Here is a 23,260-nt window from a genome sequence, read left to right on the forward strand (position 1 = left end):
CCAAGTAGGAACCATGAGGTTGCAGGTTCGATCCCTGGCCTCGCTCAGTGGGTTAAGGATCTGGAGTTGCTGTAAGCTGTGGTGTAGGTCACAGACATAGCTCGGATCCCACATTGCTGTGGCTGTGGTGTAGGCCAGCAGCTGTAGTTCTGATTGGACCCCTAGCCTGGGAACCTCCATATGCCGCGGGAGGAGCCCTAAAAAGCAAAAAAATAAATATTTTTGGAAACCAGGAACTTTCATAGGTTCTTAGTTAAAAGACTTGGATTTAAGATCTAAGCCAATAAAATGATAACACTCTTTTTTTTCTAAAATACTCTCCAGCCAGGAATTAAAACCTGAAAATAACTTTTCCCAAATGGAATGGGAAATTATAAGCTGTGGTACTTGTAAAATCTATTCGATCATGAATTAGCCTCTGGGTAGCCGTAAAACTATTTTGGTAGTTCCCTGAATGCTACGAGGTTAATAATAACTTGGCAATGACACCTATAATCCTCAGTCATTTATCTAACACCAATAATAGCTCCGAAAAATTATTTCAGTCACCACACATATGTTAAGAAACAAAACTTGGAGTTCCCACTGTGGCACAGTGGGTTAAGAACCTGACTGCAGCAGCTCTGGTCACTGCCAAGGTGCTGGCTTGATCCATAAGGGAAATCTCCATATGCAAGGGTCAGGTCTTGATCTTTAGAAACTGTTATTGATGTTAGGCTTGGACTTAAATCTGTTAATATTCTTACCTTTGTTTACTGGGCTTTGCCTTGGAAACCTGGCTCTCCCCTTGCTCAACATCTTTTGTCTTTCGCTGGAGAGAGTGTTGAAGGTGGGTGGCTTGGGAGTTTTCTTGGGTCTCTCTCATGTATACAGGGGGCACACATGATATTAAACTTCTGTTTGGTTTTCTCCCATTAATCTGTCTTTTATTACGGGGGGGGGGGGGGGCTCAGCCACAAACCTAGAAGGATGAAGGGAAAGTCCTTTTTCCTCCCCTACAAGTGGCTGCAATTCCAGAAATATTAGAAAAATATTAGAAAAACTCAAAATACATCAATCATTTTGACACTCTCTGATAATCTATTTTCAGCATTTTGGAGATATTGCTTATTTTTATTCATTTTCGTCACAATGAACTTAGTCTACATGTCTAAGTCTGATACGCACCCCAGTAAAGTTAAGGATTATCAGCTTTCAATATGTTTAAGGAGCTATATTGCATTTGGGATCTAGGCTTCTCTCACTGACATTTTTATAAAATAATCAAGGCAAAATGTAATAAAACATTCAAATAATAGCTCAAGCACTGCTGTGCAAAGATAGAGATGCTTCCAAACCTGACTGTTAATGTTACTCAACCAAACTTGGGTCTGCTAACCCGCATGCGCAGGCACAGTAAAGCCAATCTGCCAACACTGGGTTGTAGCGGAGAAAAGTCCAGTGTTCATTGCGGGGCGCCAGGCAAGGAGTGAAAAGCAGCTAGTGCCGAAAGAGCAAGGAAGGGGTGGGGGGTGCAGCCCAGAGTGCATGACTTCCTCGTGCACAATTCTCTGATTGACTGATGGTGAGGTAACAGGGCAGGGTCACAGGGGCTAACGATATCAATCTTTAGGCTCCAGTAGGTCTGGGGGATACATGCTCACACTCAGCCGGTAGTTAATTCCTTCTATTTGGTGGTGAAAACAGCTCAGGAGATACCCATCAGACACTCTCATCTAGGTACTTCAGAGTGGAGCTGCGGCAGAGGAAGCAGGGGAGGGGTCTGTCCCAGGACGCCCCAGAGGGTCCTGCTCCATTACGTTGAATGACAGGTAGCCCCAATAGGAGATGGCTTGAAATACTCATTCATCACCTGTTGTATGAAAATTCAATTTGGCTTAGCAAAGACAGTTTAAGGATTTCTCAATGAATAGTGGATTAATGTGTGGGATAGATAAAGGTCAAATTACAAAGGTCAGCACAGCCCCAATGAAAAATACGTTTGTATTCCCAAGTATGATTGCAGCTAGCTAGCACTGTGATTTGGTTGGTTGGTTGGTTTGTATGTGCATGTGATTCTCTATCTCCATTGCTCCTGCAGAGTGCCCACTGGTGCATGGGGCATTTCACTTGAAGCAACCTTGGAAGCTGAGCAAAGCCATCAACGACTTGCCGTGCTCTGGCAAAAATTCTGAGGGTTCTAGGGATGATGAGCCTGACTATAAAACTGAGCCCTTCCTAGTCCTTTGCCAACAGGACAAAGAGGAAGCAGGTGGCAGTGGGATGTAACTGGCCCCAATATCTACTCCTACATCAGAAAGAACAGGTCTGAGCCACACGTTTTCTGCAGGACAAGGCATCTAAGATTATAGATACCAGAAATTTGGCTAGGATCTCTGTACCCATCAACACATCCCCCAAGTTAAAATCAGAGTCAGAAATTAAGACACCCTCTAGTTGGTCCATAAACATAACCAGGGGCCGTAACATTGCTTTCACTTTTAGAGGCAGAGGTGAGCAAAATTTACCATCCCAAAACGAGCCTTTGGCATGAGGATTAATTTAGTGTCGGGAGACATGTTTCTACAATATTTCCTTAGCCTCTTTAGGCTGAAAACTCCATCTTGGCCTGCTTTACTTTACCCCATATTCCTGCTTGAAAAACAGTTGCAGTGCTGGCAAATGACTTAAGCTTAAGAACAAAGACCTAAAGGCATAAGTTATTCATGGGGTCAGCTGAATGAGGACATAATGCGTTGGTCTAGGCACAACGGACCTGTGCAGATTGGCACGCTGTTTGCACAGCATGAGATGTCCTCTCAAGAATAAGAGGAAGATGAGCCTCATGGCCCCAAGGGGTTTACGAGGGGTCATTAGCAGGATATGCATTAGCAAGGAGAACAGAGGTGCAAACCTAGGCACACTGGGGTTGCTGCAGATAGGCATGCCATCTGCAGGTCTGCAGAAGCACAACGGGTGATTCTCTAGAATTCTATGCATAGAGAGCTGACGCCAAGCTTCCTCAACGCTAATGATTATTAAACGCCTAAAGGTCAGAATAAAAGCTTAACCAGCTACTGGCTATGTGACTTTTAAAATAATTTAAAAAAACCTACATCCTGCACCTACAACCCCCTCCTCACTTGACGTCATCCTCAAGAGCACAATAAAAGCAGTGCGGTTTCTTGAGGCAGCACCCTTAGTCCCTGAGACCTTGAGTCCCCCAGTTCCCACCTTTAATTAAGATAAATGTTTCTGTGTCTTGTCTCATGTTAACTTTTCCCCTTAAGTTTCACAGCACCTGTCCTTCAGCCCTCACCTGCTGAGCTGGTCTCGGCAATTTAGGTTGCTTATTTTTAAGAAACAAAAGACTCAGTAAGTCTTTCTACCTCCCCCTTAGCTGCCTCAAGAATTTAATGTGCTTGTTCCTGGAATAGACCTATCACCAGAGACACCTTCAAAGAATAGGTGCTAGATGTGATGGAGGAAGTGCTTAGAGATCAGAATCCATCTGTATCCCCTTGTCTCTGCCCAGCCCAGCCAACATTTATTTACAGAACCTGTGCTTTTCTCCCTGTCAACTGCCTGTCTCCCTGTCAACTGCCTCCCCCGCCCCAAAGTTCCAGATTGTTACCATGGATTATTCTCTTTTGTCTTTAGCTGACAATGGGATTTAAGATAAGGGTTTTGGCCCTGTTGGCAAGTGACTAGTTTTCCTGGGTCTCTCTCATATGTATCTGTCATTAAACATTTGTTTGATTTTCTCCTGTTAATGTGTCTCATGTCAAGACCAGCCTAGAAGGGTAAAGGGAAGTTTCTTCCCCAACACAGGCTGGGTCTCTTTCTTTCAAGGATGAACTGTTTGGGGGCAGGGGGGGGTGGGGAGGAGAATTTAACATGGAAAGACCAATAAAAATATTTTGCAATATTAAAAATTGATCATATAGCAGCTGTTTTTCAAATGATCATGGTCCAAGCTCTCTGCTCGGCACTTTATGTTCTTAGCTAATTTAATTTTCAGACTCTCTTCATAAAATAGAAATGAATGTTCCCATTCTGGAGGTGAGGAGGCTCAAGTTTGGAAAGAACAGTTAAATCTCCCCAAGTCCTGCGCCTGGTGGGTGGCAAGGCTGAGATTCAAATGCAATTCAATCTCTGCGCCTAATCACTGCCCCAAACCATCTGACAGAGCACTACAGATTGTGATTCTCAACACTTCTTCAACCCCTCACACCGTTCATTATACAAACAAATCAAGGGGGGCGGGGGGGTGGCGCTATTAAAACACAGCTTCTAATTCAGTACATTTAGAGTGAAGGCTGGAGATCTACATTTTTAACAAGCTCCCCAGGGATGCGGATGCTGCTGGTGCTCAAACCACAGTATGAGTACCGTACTGCAAAACATGTGATTGCGAGAAAACAGAAGAAAATTGGGCTCTCAAAAAAATAGAAAAAAAAAACAACCCTGTGAACCCTGTGAAGTAGGCAATGAGATGAAATGAAAGCACAAAAGGCCGGTATGAAAATAGAAGGTGCTGAGAAGCCAAAGGTGAAGTAAGAGCCAGAAACAATTGCAAAGACTCTAGGGAAACTACAAACAAAGGCCCAAGTGTCCACTGGAGCTAACAAATAAAAAATGTGTAAGGCCAAGTTGAAAAGCACCCCAAAAATAACAAGGGAAAAGAACAAAAGGATGAAAATGATAGAAGAGAAGATTACAGCTATGGGGACAAAGATGCAAGCTTCTGCAAAAAGACATTGCAAAGAGGAATCAGGTCAACAGGGGCAGACAGTAAATTTGAAGATACAATAGAAGAAAACAAGACTACTTAAGATATAAGACAGCACTGGCTCTGAATGATTAAGGGTCAGACCTCTCCCGTGGCAGATACTGCTGGTATCCTGCCTGGTTTCATCTCCACTTCCTTCAGAGGCCACCTGTAGTGGATGGTCCTGGGCTCTCTGGCAGCTCCCTGCCTCAAGAACCTTTGTCCATCTGCTACCAAGAAGGGCATTCAGCCTGTGTACCAGGCAAACCAGACTCAACGCCCCCAGGTTAAATCAACAAAGGAGGGACAGGAGTCAGTGGCTGAATGCCCCAGCTTCCCCTTCACAGGCTGGGACAATCCTGAGATGTCTTCTGCCATCGTCTTCCAATAGGCCCAGCAAGATCAAGTCCCAGTTGCCCACCATTGTATGTAACACACACATGAACTCACCTTTCTCAGGCTTTCTCTCTTCCTTGCCTCATTCCCCACTCCCTCACTCATGTATTCTAGGGTCACCTCCCAATTAGGCGATCTGTTCTCAAGCCCTTGTATCAGGGTATGCTTTTGGAGAACCACGCCACCCAAAGATGTCAGAGGGAAATGCCTAATTATAGTCAAAAGGAGAGAAATTCCACATTTCTTTTGTGTTGTTTAAGGTTTTAAGTGCTCCTCGCTGTCTGCCAGTTTGAATTCAGAAACTAGGAGGCACTGATGTAGGTGACACACAAGCCTTCCCACACCCCATCCCTTACACCACTTACCCCTCTTTGGACTCCACTGTACAAGGCTTATAATACCCAGAATGCTCTAGGTCATGGTTGCTATTCCTTGTCTCCCACTTTTATCTGTCAACTCCTCTTAACTAGAATTGTGTCTTATTAGCTTTGTATCCTAAGCACCTAACACGGTACCTTGCACAGAGAAGGCTCTTGATAACTTCGTTAAGTAATACATGAATCACTGGGTCCTAGTACTGTTCTGCCACTTACTGGACCTGTGACCTTGGACAACTTACTTAACCAGTCTGAATTATAGCTACCTCCATCTGTATGTTCTCTGAGGTCAAGTTATTATATGAAACCAGAGAAGCAAAATTTCTCCCCACTCTCCATCTCTTAAGCCTACTTAATGAACATAAAATTGGCCATACGATTAAGAGATCAGTCAAGTCCTTTTTTTTTTTTTTTTTTTTTTTTTTTTGTCTTTTTGCCATTTCTAGGGCCGCTCCCGCGGCATATGGAGGTTCCCAGGCTAGGGGTCTAATCGGAACTGTAGCCGCCAGCCTACGCCAGAGCCACAGCAATGGGGGATCCAAGCCGCGTCTGCGACCTACACCACAGCTCACGGCAATGCTGGATCTTTAACCCACTGAGCAAGGGCAGGGATCGAACCCGCAACCTCATGGTTCCTAGTCGGATTTGTTAACCACTGAGCCACGACGGGAACTCCCAAGAGATCAGTCAGGTCTTTGTAAACCATTTTAGTCTATAAGACACCTCCCAAAATCCTAGCATTTAACAATCTCTTTAGGAGCCTAAGTAAGACTGTACTGGTAATTATGATGTACTCTCACTGCCCAAGGCATTGTCTAGACCTATGCTGTCCAATATGGCAGCCTTCAGTCCTAAGTGGCTATTAGGCTCTTGAAATGCACCCAGTCGAAAATGAGATGTCAAGTAAGTATAAGAAACACACTGGCTTTTAAACATTTAATACCAAAAAAAGCAAGAACAAAAAACATAAACTACCTCAACAATTATGTTACATTGACTATGTGTTAAAATGATATTTTGGATAGATTGGGCTAAATATATTCTTAAAATTAACTATCTATTGCTTTTTACTTATACCTTTCCATGCGGCTACAAGACCATTTAGCGTAAAGAAAATTTAGTGACTCATTCTATTTCTACTGTGCAGTAGAGAAATAGAAGACAGAGCGACTGTGAGACCAAAGAACAGAGGGACACCGTGCTGCCCAAATGAAGGGGAGGAAGGCATCCTTTCACTGGGTTTTCTTTGGAGGGGTTTTTTTGGTGGAGGGGTGGATTTCCCACACAGGAAATCACCCTGCTGTGTTTTGCCATTTTTCTCACAGCATATTATTACAATATTTGTGTATTATCACAATAGGCTTTTGTTAACAGTTGCAGAGGAACCAGAGAAAACCAACACAAACCTGGTCTCAAAGATATTACCAGCCTTCAAATGCTCCGCGAAGAAGAAAAAATCTTGTTTTTATTTCCTGCCTGTGGTGTTAAAATCTATCCAGGGATGGCATGATACAAATTCTCGAAATAGAGCACTATGGCTTGACTGTCCCCAGACTCCTCTGAGAAGACGAATTGTTCACAATGCAATCTCTTGAATTGGCTAAATGGTCTTTCAAATAAACACTGTGAGAGCTGGGTCTCCCAGGTACTTATACATTCCTCCAGTCCCTTAATGAATGTATCAGCGTGACTTCAAGACAACTGGATGAAAAAGGAAAAATGTGATATGGAGCAGAGTCAGCTGGGGTGGGTTTATTAGACATCCGCTTTGTAATTCTAGCCTCACAAAGACCTGGCACCACAGCAAGTGAGACCTAAAGGCAACAAAAAGCATCCTACCTTTAACAATCCAATAGCTAGCCCCCCTTTTTCCTTCCTCACTGAATTCTGCTTTTTCTGAAAGAGACAATATGCCCAGCTAAAAACTTCATTCCCCAGCTGCCCTCGCATAAGAGTTGACCAGATGACCCACTTCAGGCCAGTGAAGTGTAGCAGGAGGGTGTGTGGGGCTTCTAAGGAGCTCCGGCACCAGGGTGGACCCAGAATACAGCATCCTCCACCATGTATTCTCTGCCGTTCTTTGTGCTGGCAATGTGGGCACAGTGTAGGGAGAGAAGCAGCCACCTTTGGCCTGAGCAGCAATGTGATGGAGCCTGAAGCCTTGGAGTCAATATGAAGCCACCGGCCCTAGACTGTCCAACCTCAGATTCTTTGATAGGTGAAAAATACTAATTACGAGTTCCCGTCGTGGCGCAGTGGTTAACGAATCTGACTAGGAACCATGAGGTTGCGGGTTCGGTCCCTGCCCTTGCTCAGTGGGTTGACGATCCGGCGTTGCTGTGAGCTGTAGTGTAGGTGGCAGACGCGGCTCGGATCCCGCGTTGCTGTGGCTGTGGTGTAGGCCGGTGGCTACAGCTCTGATTCGACCCCTAGCCTGGGAACCTCTATATGCCGCGGGAGCGGCCCAAGAAATGGCAAAAAGCCAAAAAAAAAAACTAATTAACTATTTGCTTAAACCACATTGGTTGTATACCTGACTAGTGATTATAGATTCTGTGTTTGGTTGGCTATTTTCACCAAATGTGTTGATATGTATGATCTACTGACCCAAAATCAATGGCAGGGCCCAGCATGACCGCTTAATGGATGATATAACCTAAAAAAATAAAACACATAAGCTACGAGAAATGTTATGCTGGATGTGTCCTGTGGTTTTTCCAGTCCACTGCTGTCACAGATTATTTTCAATAACACTTACCTCAAGAGCTTGAGGACAAGATATAGTTTCCTGAGGCACTAGAAATAAAAACAAAAATAAACAAATGGGACCTAATCAAACTTACAAACTTTTGTACAGCAAAGGAAACCATAATATCTACAGAATGGAAGAAAATATTTACAAATGATGTGACTGACAAGTGCTTAATTTATAAAATAACACAAACAGCTCATACAGCTCCACAGCAAAAAAAAAAAAAAAAACACAATCAAAAAAACAGACAGAAGACCTAGACATTTCTCCAAAGAAGACACGTGAATGGCTAACAGGCACATGAAAAGATGCTCAATATCACTAATTAGTAGAGAAATGCAAATCAAAACCACAATGAGGTACCACCTAACACCAGTCAGAATGGCCATCGTTAAAATATCTATAAATAACAAATGCTGGAGAGGGTGCAGAGAAAAGGGAACCCTCCTGCACTGATGGTGGGAATGTAAATTGGTGCAGCTACTATGGGAAACACTATGGAGGTTCCTCATGAAACTAATAGAGTTACCCTATGACCCAGCAATCCCACTCCTGGGCATCTATCTGGACAAAAGTCTAATTCAACAAGATGGCAGTTCCCATTGTGCCACAGCGGAAACAAATCCGACTAGTATCCATGAGGATGCAGCTTCAATTCCTAGCCTTGCTCAGTGGGTCGGGGATCCAGTGTTGCCATGAGCTGTGGTGTCGGTCACAGACGTGGCTCAGAGCCTGTGTTGCCGTGTCTACGGCATAGGCCAGCAGCTGTAGCTCCGATGTGACCCCCCAGCCTGGGAACCTCCATATGCTGTAGGTGCAGCCCTAAAAAAAAAAAAAAGATACATGCACCACTGTGTTCATAGCAGCACTCATTCCAATAGCCAAGACATGGGAACAACCTAAATGTGAATCAACAGATGAATGAATACAGAAGATGTGGTATGTGGTATTTGTGTGTGTGTGTGCGTGTACACGCACACACACACAGGAATATTACTCAGCCATCAAAAAGAATGAAATAATATTATTTGCAACAACCTGGACAGACCTGGAGATTATCATACTAAGTGAAGTAAGAGAGAAAGGCAAATATCATGTGATGTCACTTCCGTGTGGACTGTAAAATACAATACAAATCAACATACCTTGGGAAAAATCACCACATGGAGCTAATTAACATATCCATCGTCTCTGCATAGTGACCATGTGTGTGTATGTTTATGTGAGTTGAGAATATTTAAGATCTATGCTTTTAGCGAATTTCAAGGATACAAAAAGGTATTGTTAACTATCCTCACCATTCTGTACATTAGATCTCCAGAATTTATTCCCCTTGCATAAGTGAAACTTTCTATCTTTTGACCAATATCACCCCATTTCTCCCTCCATTCATCTCCCAGCAACCACCACTCTACACTCTGCTTCTGAGTGCAACTATTTTAGAAGGAATACTATTAAAAGATGTATTTATATAAGCTGAATGAATTTAAGTTAATTGGAACAGGAAATAGACTCTCCAACAACTGATTAAATATTAAACATCATTACAATAGCTTCTTTTCTAATCTTTTCCATACACAGATTTATCACCACCACCCTTTCAAGAACAGCATGCAGACCACCAACTGATAAAACGAAGTGCTCTCCAACTTGAGCACCTAAGGCCAGGAGATCTGTTAACTCTGACTGCCTAACAAACCACCCCAAAATTTAGCGGCTTAACCATTTTGTTTGCTCGTGAGTCTGTGGATCAGCAATTGTGGCTAGGCTCAGCTGAATGGTTCATCAGCTGGGCTAGTCTGGGGTCACTGGTATGGGTGCTGTCATGTGGCAGCTCAAATAACACTAGATGATCTAGACACTGGTCACCAAACATTGTGGTCTTGGGATCTCTTTACACACTTAATTGTCGGACTACAAAGAGCTTTCATTTAACTGAATTCTAGCTATTGATGTTCACCATGTTAGGAAACAGCTAAAAACTTGTTAAACAAGAACATATAAGCATACATGTTCTACTAACCATCAGAGCAATGATATCATCACATATCACATAGCCTCTGGAAAGTTATAATACGCACTTGTGGGTGAACAAGAGCAAAGAAGGCATGTCTTAATACTACTATGAAAACTGTTTTGACCTCATGGCCCCATGCAAGATCCTCAGGGACCATCAAGAGTCATCAGACCACACTTTGAGAACTGCTGGCCTAAGATGATCTAGTTCACAGGTCTGAAAATTGTTCTTTGCTGACAGCCGGGTACCCCCCTCATTATATGGCCCCTCGCCCACCTGGCCATCAGGGCACCAAAGAGAGCAAAAGAAGCTGTGAGGAGTGCCCGTCGTGGCGCAGTGGTTAACGAATCCGACTAGGAACCATGAGGTTGCGGGTTCGATCCCTGCCCTTGCTCAGTGGGTTAACGATCTGGCGTTGCCGTGAGCTGTGGTGTAGGTCGCAGATGCGGCTCGGATCCCGAGTTGCTGTGGCTCTGGCGTAGGCAGGTGGCTACGGCTCCGATTGGACCCCTAGCCTGGGAACCTCCTTATGCCGCGGGAGCGGCCCAAGAAATAGCAAAAAGACAAAAAAAAAAAAAAAAAAAAAAGAAGCTGTGAAAGGTCTTGACGCCTTGATCAGAAATCCCTCAGGGATGCTTCCACTACTTTCTATTGGTCACAACAAATCACAGAGCTCTCCCAGATTCAAAGGGAGAGGAAGCAGCCTCCACCTCTTGATGGGCAAAGTGCAAAGATACGGCCTTCTTGGCAAACAATCTCCTTTAGACAGCTAACCCCTTCTTGAACAGGGTGGTAAGAGGATGAATATTTGACACTGCTAACCCAGCTAGTCACATGGTGAGCCATTTGGGAGTACATGGTCTGTTATCAGCCCAAGAAATACACAAACGAGTCAGCGTACCAGTTAGTGGTGCTGGAAGAGACCCAGGACAACAGGTTAAGACTATGTGAAATACATGTGGGAAATAAAGACTGGACAATAATCCTTCCATAGAGTATGTGGCGCATATTCTCAATTTTCTTTTTATAGTGCACTTGCATGTATGATATGGGGTAAATTGCAATCATTTATTAATTTTGTTTTTTGGCAAAGCTTTTTTTTTCCTCAACCTTGCAGCAGTAAGCTTATACTAAGCACATGTTTGATGAAAATCGACTGAATTTCCTTTCAGCAAAAAAGGTTATTGATGAACTTGTAATTTTCACAAAATATTTAACATTTACCACCTACGATGACGTCATTCTCCACCTGCAAACTAGAAGACCAAACCTCCTAAAGAGGCAGCTCGTTGTGGTGCAGAGGAAACGAACCCGACTAGAAACCATAAGGCTTTGGGTTCGATCCCGGGCCTCTCTCAGTGGGTTAAGGATCCAGCATTGCCATGAGCTGTGGTGGAGGTCGCAGATGCGGCTCGGATCCTGTGTGGCTGTGGCTCTGGTGTAGGCCAGCAGCTATAGCTCTGAGGAGACCCCTAGCCTGGGAACCTCCATATGCCGTGGGGGCAGCCCTAGAAAAGGCAAAAATAAATAAATAAATAGAGACACAGATAAACTAATAAAAATGTATAAATTACAAATACTGAATCACTATCTTATATACCTGAAAGTAATATAATGTGATATGTCAGTTACATCTGTTTTTGTATGTGTAAATATATACAATACTTATATAAATATATACAAAAATGTGTCATTTTTTAATGTCAAAATTATCAATGTAAAAATGTTTTCATTTTGCTATAATGTATATACACACACATTACTTATACCTTGGAAAGAATTTCTTTTCTTTTTTTGGCTTTTTAGGGCCACACTCACGGCCTATCGAAGTTACCAGGCCAGGGATCAAATCGGAGCTGCAGGCCTACACCACAGCCACACTAGATCCAAGCCGTGTCTGCGACCTACAGCACAGCTCATGGCGACACGGGATCCTTAACCCACTGAGCGAGGTCAGGAATCGGATCTGCACCCTCAGGGATCCTAGTCTGGTTTGTTACCACTGAGCCACAGCAGGAACTCAAAGATTTTATTTCTAAGAAAGCTATTTTTAGGTCCATCAGTATAACAAAACCAAATGATTGGTCAATAAAGAAATATTCCTTGGAGTTCCCATTGCGGCACAGTGGAAGCAATCTGACTAGGAACCATGAGGTTTTGGGTTCGATCCCTGCCCTCGCTCAGTGGGTTAAGGATCTGTCGTGGTGGTGACCTGTGGTGTAGGTCACAGATGTGTCGGATCTGGAGTGGCTGGGGCTGTGGCCGTCAGCTGTAGCTCGATGAGACCTCCTAGCCTGGGAACCTCCATATGCAGCAGGTGCAGCCCTAAAAAGCACCAAAAAAGAACTATTTCTTTTGTTATACCATAAGTAAGTATTTATTTTACACCGTTCCCCTTTCACTTTGGAAGTGTCCTGGTCTGGACTGCAGTTCCATGGCTACCCTAGTTCTAACCGTATGATTTACGTTCCCACAGGGCGACCTGGTACAATTGTATTAAAAGAGGAGAAGCTTGGATGCTATCAGAAGAAGGGTTGAAGAGATGCTGAATTTTCATTCAACACAAAAGATTCTTTTTTTCTGTCTTTTTTGCCTAATAGCTTCTAGAAGCAGGATTTGATGTCATGCCACTCTGTTGATTATACTTCTCATTCCTTCCCACTACATTCCATTTTCACGATGCTCAAAGGCAGGTTTCTCACTCCAGAGTCCCCAGGGGCTCTTCTTGCAAAGGTTAGAATATTTGCCCTCGGCCAGCACCGTGCCCTTTCCCAAGTGGTCACACCCCGCACAAGCCACTCAGCCTTATTTGGATCAAGTCCTGAACCAGAAAAGGCGGTTGGAGAAAGCCAAGAGCTATTCCCTTACAGCTTCGCGTTCTCTCTCCCCCCTCTCCCCACACCCACCTCTTTTAATAAGTTACCAGAGCAAGGCAAAAAAAGCACTAAAACTTTTCTGTCATTGAATTATAAATAAGGCAGTGTCCTTCTTCATTAATGAATGGGTTCTGAACTGAAAAATTTTTTACATTGTTTGGTTATTATTTTTGTTGGTTCTTAATGAGGCCCCACTTCAATTATTTCCCAGCATGTGGGCAGCTGCTGCATAATATTTTGAAAATGGACTGGCTCAGATCACTACAATGGGAGAGGTCAAGCATGCCTTTATACTTCGGTCGTTTCTATTTTTACAATTGTAATGATCATCACAATTTGTGTTTCTGTTGTTTGTTCCATGTTTCTGTTGCTTCTGTTCTAGAATGTTTCCATTCTCTATCCTGTACGTGAGTCAGGATAATGCTAGTTGCCCAGAAATCTCAGTGGCTTAAACAATCAAAGTTGATTGCTCTCTCGAATAAAGCCCAGTCAGCTGGAGGCTGGGGATGCGGGTTGGGTCTCTGCTCCTGAGTATCACAGAGACTCAGGTTGACTCAGGCTTTGCTACCTTAGACGAAGTAGAAGATCCCAGGGGAAGTGGTAACAAGTCAGACCTGGAAGTGACCCACATAGCTCTCACTTCCATTCCAGGGACCAGCCCTCAGTGGTATCTAACGTTCCCTAACTGCAAGGGATGCTGGGAAATGTAGTCCAGCTGTGTCTAGGCGGAGAGAAAACAAGTGTGGTCAACAGCCCACTTGCATCTATGACTATTAGACAGAGTCATTGTAGTTGTTAGAACCTCCAAACAGCCTGAAGGAAAGCTTTCAGAAGAAAAAATAAAGTATAAGCTCACTGCCAAACGCGCATTAATTAAGAGTGCTTATTATATGATGAAAATTGCCCTTGATTACCAGGGGAGTTGCTAATTCGCTTTAAAAAGGAGTAGCACAACTTGTTGAGGGACTAAAAAGGTTGGACTCAAATCGTTCCTTCTTTGGTTTACTTGGTGTAACTACTTTTGAGTACTTATTTGACGGCCCATATACCCGGACTGCCCATTGGAAAACAACTAGCAAAGTGATGGCCCAAGGCCTAGGCCTTGCCAAACTTCTGCAACGAATTTTACATGTAACTCCATAGTGTTGAAATCTGGTGTGCTTTGGAATTGCCTGTCTACAACTTCACAGCAAAATGGAGTTCTCTCACATAAGTTTGAAAGTGCTTGCTATTGCAATGATAATTTCACAAAATCTATTTGTATTTTGCAAATGCCGTGCAATCATTGCAATCAGAGCTGTTCCTTCCCCGTCTGTGACAGAATTTCCATTCTCATTTTCTAAGTGAGGCAGCAAATGGCACTCAAAAGTTCTCATCATTTTGCATTCCCCAACTAGGCTCCCTCTCCTGCCTATCTATGGATGGCTGGATGGATGGACGGACGGAGAGACAGACAGACATAGACAGGTAGGTAGATAGATAGACAACCGGCATCTGCAGTTTCATCATCCTTCTTGTTAATGTATTTGTGAACATGTATTCATCTACATCCTAAGTGATTAAAAAAAATTGACAGCATCTGCTTTCAAGCATCTCTGTCCTAATAAATGGTAATCATACTGGTAGAACTTATTTCCAAAATGGTCTTCATAAAAGCATTTAAATGATGGCAAAGGAAAGTTGTATAATCCAAACTAAATTATGTTTTCAGCCAAGTCCATTTTACTTGTGTGTTAGCTGATTTGTTCCTTCATTTGTTTCTCTCTCCGTTCATGTCTTCAGTCCATCATTCACAAATGTGAATGGTTCCATCATTATAGCTAGCTGGAAAATAGTTGCATCCATGAGAGTTCTTTTCAAAGGACATTTTGAGGAACATGATTAGGGTTCACGCTCCATAGACACACAACTACAAGCAGAGAGCTCTTGTGACTAAGATGTATTCATGAGTTTTATTTGTACGTGGTGCGCAAATATCCAGCTCATTCATGCATTTATGTTTTCCAGCTATACTGAAGTATAATTAACAAAAAATTGTAATGTTTATAGTATACAATGGATGATGACTTGATATACATGTATATGGTGAAATGATCAATACAATCAAGTTAATCGGCACATTTATCACCTTTCATGGTTACTCCCCCCATCTCCCCGTTTTTTTCAAGAAAGCTTAAGATATACTCTCTTAGATTTCAAGTATATAATAAAGAATTATTAACTATAATAACTATGCTGTTCATGAGACCCTCAGAATTCATTTGTTTTAAGATTTAAAGTTTTTACCGTTTGACCACTATCTCCCCATTTCCCCCAACCCCCAGCCTCTGGCAACCACAATTATAAACTCTCTTTGTATGAGTATTTTTTTTTTTGATTCCACATACAAGTGGTACTATACAGTGTTTGTCTTTCTGTCTAATGTATTTCACTGAGGATAATGCCCTTCAGTTTCATCGTTGTTGTTACAAGTGGCAGAATTTCCTTCTTTTTCATGGATTAATAATATTCCATTGTATATATACATCACATTTTCTTTATCCACTTATCCTTTGATGGACATACAGGTTGATTCCATAGCTTAGCTACTGTAAATAATGCTGCAATGAACATAGGGTTGCAGGTATCTCTTTGAGATAGTGCTTTCCTTCGTATTTATGCCCATTTGGGATTACTGGATCACGTGGTAGTTCCATTTTTAATTTTTTTTATTTATTTATTTTTTGTCTTTTTGCCATTTCTTAGGGCTGCTCTCGCAGCATATGGAGGTTCCCAAGCTAGGGGTCGAATTGGAGCTGTAGCCATCAGCCTACGCCAGAGCCACAGCAACGCAGGATCTGAGCCGAGTCTACAACCTACACCACAGCTCACGGCAACGCCGGATCTTTCACCCGCTGAGCAAGGCCAGGGATCGAACCCGCAACCTCATGGTTCCTAGTCGGATTCGTTAACCACTGCGCCATGACGGGAACTCCCCATTTTTAATTTTTTAAGAGCCTCCATATTGCTTTCCATAGAGGCTACACTGGTTTACACTTCCAGCAACAGTGCACAAGGGGTCCCTTTTCTCTATATCCTCATCAATATTTAATTCTTGTTTTTGTGATTGGAAACATTCTTATTTATTCATTTATGCCTCCATTTGTCACTTACCTATGGAGCAGGTACCAGTGATAGGCACTGTCTTAGGAGCTGAGGACCCGTGATGGACGAGGTAGACTCTCCCCTCACAGAACTTCCATTCCTGTGGAGAAGACACTCCATAAGCAGATATGTGGATGGGTGGACTTTATTATATATGATATTTATAGGTGTATTACATATATCTTAATTGTAACATCTATAGAGAACAATGATATAAATTCTACCACTGGCAAAGCCAATTTTGTGACTTTTCCTATCTCAGCACCAGCCCTATATAAACCTTCCCACATTCTACCTCTGCCTTTTTAGCTTTCAGGCCTTCTGGAAAATTCTCTCCATTGGTGAATGAAAGGGCTGCAGCATAACAAAGGTAACAAAGTCCATTCATGATTAGAATACAAGTACGAGTGCTGTAGTCTGCCATTTTTTAAATATTATATTAGAATGCCATCCTTCCTCCCTCATCATTCCAAACAAGACTCTGGGGTGCCAGATTGTTGCTGGTTGAGTTATTTCTCTTCTTCCTGTCACATGAACACAAATATGTAGAATTCTCAAGGCCCCAAGACAATGTCTTCTTTCGCCGTTTTACAAATGAGGAGACTTAAGTTCAGAAATATGAAGCAACTTGCCCAAGATTACAGACTTGGATGGGGGAAGAGCTAGACTGGATTCCAGTTCTAGTTTTACATCCCCAGGAGAGCACAACAGTGAGTAACAATCGACTTTATAGTACGAACATGAAAAGAGTGGCAGACAAGACCACATACAGCACAGTGTTGAGTTGTAAACTAGAAAATGCAAGTCTATTGAAAGTCGCATTCTTTTCTTTCTTTCTCGCCAAGCCTCTTTTAAGGAAAGAGACAGAGTTTCTTCGCTAAGTTGAATGACTTTCTCACCTGATCGGGAAACTCAGTCTGAGCTGAAAATTGAGGAAACAGGACATTTGAGGAAAAGAAGTTAAAACTAGTATCATCCCCCTAAACACAAGCCAGCTGGTGTTTTTCTAAACTCTGCCCTCATAATGATTAAAACACTCCGCACTTTACAAGAGAGTTAAGAGGAAGCCAATAAATTTTAAACCTAAGCAAATAAAAAGTTAACAAGTTAGGTAAGAGAAAGTCAACAGATGTCTAAGCAACACACGAGGAGATTTTACCAAAGATCAAGAAGTGCAAATTAAAGTATTAGGATATTAATATTTTTAACCTGTAAACGTACCAGGAGTGTTTCTAAGGATAATCTTCAGTGATTATGAGGGTTGGTAAGATGAGAACACTCATGCACCACAGGTTAGTGGGTGAGTCTATCGGTACAACCACGCTGGAAGGCACTTGTTCAGAAAAATAGACCAGGAGGCTTGAAATGTTCATGCCCTTTGAGTCTGAAATGCAGGACCAGGAAGTGGTCCTAAGGACATAATCTGAGATTCAACTCAAGACTTATATGCAAGGACACGCATCACTGTGCTGTTCGTCATGGCAATATATACATATTTCAATATATATTTATATAACAGACTAAACATCCAACACAAAAAGCCATGAGTAAATAAAGTACGGTATATCCACCACAAGGATTCATCTATGATTATTAACAATATGGGAGAAAATGATCAGAATATAAAATTAGAACAGAGATTCTCAACCGGAAATGATTCTGTCTACCCAAGGTCATCCCAACGGGGGTCACCACAACTGGGGGTAGAGACACTACTGGCACCTATTGCCTAGAGGCCAAGGATGCTGCTAAACATTCTCTAATACACAGGCAACCTCCTCCCCTTATGACTGAGAATGATTCTGGCAACAGTGGCGCAGTTGAAAAACTCTGTCAGACGAATAAAACTACAAATGTTGATCCATCTCAACTTTTACGAGGAAAAAAACAAGGACGTCACTTGGTGATAAAATTATGGGTAAAGTTTCCTTTCTTCTTTATGCTCTACTTTCCTAACTATTCTCCCATGAACATGTATTATTCATAGAGTCAATTAAAACATTTTAAATAGTCCTTCAAAAGCTCTCTGCAGCCTCTTACATCAAATCCAGCTCCTCACCTCCACCCTCAGGACCGTGCATAATTTGGCCCTGCCTGACCTATAGAAAGCTTCTTCTTCCCGACTTTTCATCAACAACGCTCCACTTTAATTAGACAGCTTGCACCAGCATCCCCCAGCACACCCTGCTCATTTGCTCATCTCCTTCATCATCTGTGACACGGGATAATTGCCCACCTCAAGGGATTGTTGAGAGGATCAAATGAGAGAAAGCGTGCAGAAGGATTTTCTAATTGTCAACACCACAAATGTTAGTTTTCACTCTGTCACTATGCCCAGTGGAACTTATCCATGATCCAACTCCTAACCCATGAATGAATCTCTTTTTTCCATGAAGTCTGTTCTGACCCCTTTACGGCTGCTGTGGGAAGCAAGGAACCCTACAACATTGCCACCCTAATAGGAGAAAGGTTGACGTTGAAGAATAGTTTCCCGAAGAATGTCCCTCAGAACATTTGGTCTAGGTTAAGCTGGGAAACATATGGCACTTCAACTGGATGACTTGAGGGGAGTTGAAAATGGGCTCTTCAGGAGTTCCCGTCGTGGCGCAGTGGTTAACGAATCCGACTAGGAACCATAAGGTTGCGGGTTCGGTCCCTGCCCTTGCTCAGTGGGTTAACGATCCAGCGTTGCCGTGAGCTGTGGTGTAGGTTGCAGACGCGGCTCGGATCCCGCGTTGCTGTGGCTCTGGCGTAGGCTGGCAGCTACAGCTCCGATTCGACCCCTAGCCTGGGAACCTCCATATGCCGTAGGAGCGGCCCAAGAAATAGCAAAAAGACAAAAAAAAAAAAAAAAAAAAAAGAAAAAAAGAAAAAAGAAAATGGACTCTTCATGAAATGAGGGCACAATGTAGCAAAACCACAAGAGATAGTGCAGGACCCCTAAACCTAGTAACAGCAGAGAGCTGTGACCATCCCTAGGGGAAAGAGGGTGAAATGACTTACACAGCTAAGAAGGAAGGAGTCACAGGGAGAAGGTTCCAGATAGGAGCTGGGATTTCCGATCACAAACATAGCCAACTGTAAGTGAGCCAGCAGTGCGACCCAGAGAACACCCTAATCCCACTCTCCCTCCTCCCTCTCATCACATGCAGATTAGCCTCATGGCCAAACCAACCCAGAAGTTAGAGCAGTCATCAGTCAGGGGTTTCCAAAGAAACAAAGCCAATATTGATAAAGAGAAAAAAATATACAGAGGTTAATTTTAAAGAATTGGCTCATAGGGTGGGGGTGTTTGAGACTGAAACCTTGAACTAGAATTGCTTCCTCAGGAAACATCACTGTTTACTCTTAGGGCCTTCAACTGATTAGATCAGGCCCACCCACATTATGAAGCATAATCCACTTTTCTTTAAGGGCACTGACTTTAACCACATCTACAAAATACCTGCACAGCAACTGCGATGATGACAAAAGTCAATGGGGAACTGTTGATATGTTCATACAGGTCAGCTTCCCCAGTGAGCACACAGCAGAGTGAGAGGGGGTTGAGGGTGGACCTGGAGGGGCAAAGACGAGACAGGAGTGATCCAGCACAGTTTTAACAGCCGTCTTGTGAGCACAAGTGTCCCATGGTAAAATGGAGAAATGCTGGGTTAAACAAAGTTAAACCAATTATATTCCTGGCAAAATGAAGAGGCAGTGTGAACAGGAGAGATGAGATGCTCAAAGGCGCAGGGGTTAATGGATTGGTGGAAACGTGTCAATGGGCTTATGTAGCTGGAGTACTGAATGTCCCAGTGCAGAAGGGCAGGCCAGGGGACATTAAGTGGGGGAGTTTACAGGCTGAGGACTTCAGAGTATATCATTAGGAGGTTTAATTTTATTCAAGAGGTTATTGAGTTATTCTGGGCTTCTTAGAATGGGAGTGACCTAATGCAAATAGAAGTCACAGGATGCAATGGCATAACAACAAGAAACTAAGATATCAGAAAGGAGGCAGAGGATGAACTGGGGATCGAAGACGCCCACTGATTTATTATGAAATTATGGTGGGAATGAAAATGAAGTGGGAGAGCCAGGAAGGTTTCTAGAGGAAAAATTGCTAAGCGGCAGGCTTAAAGTAGAAAGGAGGTCGATACTTCTAAAGTTGGAAAAGAATTGCAATATTATCGCATCATAATTTAAGATTTAGGATACTCAGGCAGTCCATCCAACTTCAATTAACAACCAGCACTTTCATCCCAAACAAAAATTGGAGGATGCTTTATGTGAGAGGCTGAAATGGCACAACCCCCATTCATTCCATTGTGCCCCTGGAGAACCACTTCTTAATATAATATTTGGGACTAAAATTGCAGAAGCTTCTTAAGGAAAAAAAGCTCAGAAAAGAATCAAGTCATAATAAGAAATAATCAGTGTCATAGAAGGAAACTGCAGCAGGCTTGTGTTAAGAGATGCAATAAGAGGGTGTCTTTCAGGACTGCAATGGATGAGAACCTTCACACTCCAGCAGGCAAGGAATCAGGAACCATGAAAGAAAGGCAATGTGCATTTCTTCAGAGTATTGGTCTCCTATTACAGCACCTGAGCCTGTCATGGAAACACGCAAAGCTGTGTCCCATCCTCCATCACAGCCCAGCCTCCAATGAGGACACAGCCAAAGCTTCACTCTCTCCCACCTCGCAACCCGCCACAGTGCACAGGGAAGACCCTGGGAAGGAGGTTTTGGCAGCTCCCGTGGCCCAAAGGAATGGACATCGTTCTTGGAGTTGGCTGATCCAGACCGTGGCTCTGTCACGTGACTTCAGCAGACCACCTCACCTTTCTGAACCTGCTTCCTCAACTTCAGAATGGAGGGCACTTACTTTGGATTCCATGAAACACGATTACATAAAACAATGTAAATAAAAATGTTTTCTGGGCTGAAAAATACAACCCAGTGCATGACGCTGTAATTCATGGGGATCCTTTTGCTACGAGGAATCACCCCAACCTCCACTGACCTCCCCTTGAGCAGAGAGGGGGCACTTGGAGCTATAGACTTGGGTGCACCGAGAGCCACAGCCCAGAGCCAACCACCAACAGATTCTCTAGGATCCCCCATGACTGGGAGACAAGTACCTATGGTCCAGAACTTGGTGTCCTCCCTTAGTCCTACCTGGTTGCCATGGAAACCCCAGTCATACCTTCAAAGATTCATTTGACCTGCCATTTTGACTATAAGAGAGACAGAAAAATAGGCTTTTAATAAAGTTAAATACTTCCATTAATTGCTTTTACAGAATTTTTCTGCCATTTAATTAAAAAAAAAAAAAAAAAGGAGGGGAGGGGGGAGCAAACAGCAATAACTTTCCCAAAAGGTCAGGGAATGAGAACATACAGGAAAATTTTTCCCCTCTCACAATAGTTTGATCTTGCCTCGTAAAATATCATCTCTCCTGAGTAAGGAGTGGCTGTTTTCCCAGATGTGGCAGAAAATGAGAAAATGTCAACTGCAATGGCAGTTCCCTTTACAGGGGGTCCAAGATTAAGAAGGCATCATTGCCTATGTCCTCCTGTCACAGCAATCATTAAAGATTAAGATGGATCCATGACCCAGAAGTTACCAGTGATATCAAGATAGGGTGGTCAGCAAGCCATGTTAGCAACTCCAAAGGTTCTATGAAATTGACAACGTTGCTTCAAGACTGTGGATGTGGTCAGCACACAGTGACCGCTCCTGTTTACTGAGCACTGACAATGCAGGCTAGGCACCGTGCTAAGCTCTTTCTCTGCATCAGCTCATTGAATCCTCACAAAATTCTCATAAAGCAAGTGCTACTATTTGCCTCTGTTCTACAAGCAGGGTATCAGAGGTTTAGGAGTACAGTAAGTAACTGAAGCCCACAAAGAGAATAAGGGGCAAAGCCACCACACCAGTGCGTACAGGTATCATAGGAATCCCAAGGTTAATGCAGCCTGTCCATAAGTCCAGGTTATTATCAGCATCTCAAAGATCTTGTATTTGAATCTTCTTGCTCACACGGACCTTTAAGAAAAAAGGTCTTCCCACCCCAAAATATCAGTAAAAGCCTGCAAAAGATGCTTCTCCTGTGTCCATGGACCAGCTTGTCATCCACAGTCAGCACCTGTGGGTTTTCACCGCCCTCTCCTATAGTTCCCCTCATGGATGTCTTTACTAATGCAGCCACTAGGGGGAGACTCAAGGCTGACACAGCTGGTGGCCATCTTGGAACAATCTTGCTCCTATCTGCTTCCTGTCCCAGGGCTGCCAGTTTTGAAAACGCCAGAGTGGTCCTTGGGTGCCATGGAGAAGTGGGGACACTAGCTTCTGTCCTTTCACAGTAATGTCCCTTGTTACCTGGACCGTGAAGCAGCTCATCCAGTGACTGGTTCTTCCCTTCCTTATGAGAATTCAAAATTCGGCCCTCCCTTCCCAATTTTCCCCCATCGCCTTCCTTTCACCTCAGGCACAAAAGCAAAAGCAACAGGACAGAACATCGAAAACAGTTTACACTAGGGTGTTTAATTAACTTTCACAATTAAAACTCCTATAATTGTGGAGTGCCTGCTGTGGCACCAAAGGATGGGCAGCATCTTGGGAGCACTGGGACACAGGTCAGATCCCAGCCCAGCACAGTGGGTTAAGGATCCAGGCATTGACACAGCTGCAGCTTAGGTCGCAACTGTAGCTTGGATCTGGTCCCTCGCCTGGGAACTCCATATGCCATGAGGCAGACAGAAAAGAAAAAGAAAAAAACTTCTATAATTCAAGGCTTATCTTCCTATAGGACTGACCAAGAATAGCATAATGTGGTTTGGTTTATTAGCTACTGTAGCAATGGCATAAATAGAGTGTTCAATTTACTCAGCCCACTAGCTTTAAACACATGTGACTACTCAGACATAGAGAATAGACTTGTGATTGCCAAGGAAGGGGGAGGAGGC

General features: G+C 43.2%; 1 long non-coding RNA gene across 1 annotated transcript in view; it reads right to left on the bottom strand.

Moving 5' to 3' along the window:
- The window catches only part of LOC110257753 (uncharacterized), a 37,259-nt gene that overhangs the window by 9,917 nt on the left and 4,082 nt on the right, over positions 1-23,260 (bottom strand). The window contains exons 2-5 of the long non-coding RNA XR_014835775.1: positions 16,322-16,412; positions 8,282-8,319; positions 1,644-1,852; positions 962-1,005 (exon numbers count right to left, since the gene is read on the bottom strand). This is a non-coding gene — a long non-coding RNA (uncharacterized LOC110257753). The remainder of the gene's footprint in view (positions 1-961; positions 1,006-1,643; positions 1,853-8,281; positions 8,320-16,321; positions 16,413-23,260) is intronic.

This window comes from Sus scrofa, chromosome X (assembly GCF_054392235.1).
Source record: "Sus scrofa isolate SSC_HxYL_T2T_F1_AM1 chromosome X, Sscrofa_HxYL_maternal_Yorkshire_Landrace_v2.0, whole genome shotgun sequence".
Taxonomy (NCBI): domain Eukaryota; kingdom Metazoa; phylum Chordata; class Mammalia; order Artiodactyla; family Suidae; genus Sus; species Sus scrofa.